General features: G+C 40.0%; 1 protein-coding gene across 2 annotated transcripts in view; it reads right to left on the reverse strand.

Moving 5' to 3' along the window:
- LOC148115753 (uncharacterized) overlaps nt 1-1,206 on the reverse strand; it is a 45,402-nt gene that overhangs the window by 12,549 nt on the left and 31,647 nt on the right. The window lies entirely within an intron of this gene.

Here is a 1,206-nt window from a genome sequence, read left to right on the forward strand (position 1 = left end):
TCTCTGCGTTTAACCCCTTCGCTGAAGCCGCTGCAGGGAGGGGGGGGCGACTGGGGCGCTTCAGGGGAACGCCAAACTCTTCCAGCCGATACCCCGCCAGAGAGGCTCACCCATATCACACACACCCCAAGAAAAACCAAAGGATGCATAGCAAGGACCGGGATTCTTTTTTCAAAAAAAAAAAAAAACTAAAGTGAGACCGACAATCACTGTAATAGTAACAGACCCTTGCAGGCGCTAATCCACAGCTGCAATTGGTGCAAATTGAAAGAAAGAAAGCAAGAAAGGAAGGAAGGAAGGAAGGGAGAAAGAGAGAGAGAGAGAGAGAAAGAGAGGGAGGGAGAAAGAGAGAGAGGAAGGAAGGAAGAAGAAAGAAAGAAAGAAAGAAAGAGAAAGAAAGAAAGAAAAAGAAAGAAAGAAAGAAAGAAAGAAAGAAAGAAAGAAAGAAAGAAGGATGGATGATAGGTAGATAGGTAGAGATAGATAGGTAGGTAGGTAGGTAGGTAGATATAGATAGGTAGAGAGAGATGATAGATAGATAGATAGATAGATAGATAGATAGATAGATAGATAGATAGATAGATAGATAGACAGATAGAGGACAGTTTTATGATTGGGAGAACTTTGTATCTATTTATAGGCTCCCATACTATAAATAAACAAGAATGGATGACAGTTCTTGTGATTGAGAGAGCTTTGTGTCTATTTTTAGGGCCAGAATGATCACAGCTCAATGAGAGCAGAGATATTGCATATTCAGGCAAAGCAGAGCTGAGGAAAACTTCTGTTGAGATCTTTGCAAACTTCTTCTCATAAATTACAGTCCATGAAAGTGGGGAGATTAGTGATCCTTAGATGCCTTTCTATGTTTTTATGCATAAAGCATGTTTCTATTAGAGTCTTCCTTCATAGATATGCTGCTCAGGATAATCTGTAATATGTTTTTTTTTAAGGAGACAGATCCCTAAAAATGATCTTAATTTGACATTTTTGACAGGGTTTTTCAAACTTGGCAATCCTAAGAGGTGTGGACTTCCAGAATTGCCCGGACAGCATTCTGGAAGTTGAAGTTTACACATCTTAAAAGTTGCCAAATTTGAAAAACACTGATCTATCAGAATCCCACCACTGATTACGTCCCATCAGGTTGTGAGGAAATTGCACAGCAAGTATCCAAATGGGGTCAGAGATGCTGACACAAACTTG

Source organism: Pantherophis guttatus, chromosome 2, assembly GCF_059756535.1.
Source record: "Pantherophis guttatus breed Tessera chromosome 2, ASM5975653v1, whole genome shotgun sequence".
Classification (NCBI taxonomy): Eukaryota; Metazoa; Chordata; class Lepidosauria; order Squamata; family Colubridae; genus Pantherophis; species Pantherophis guttatus.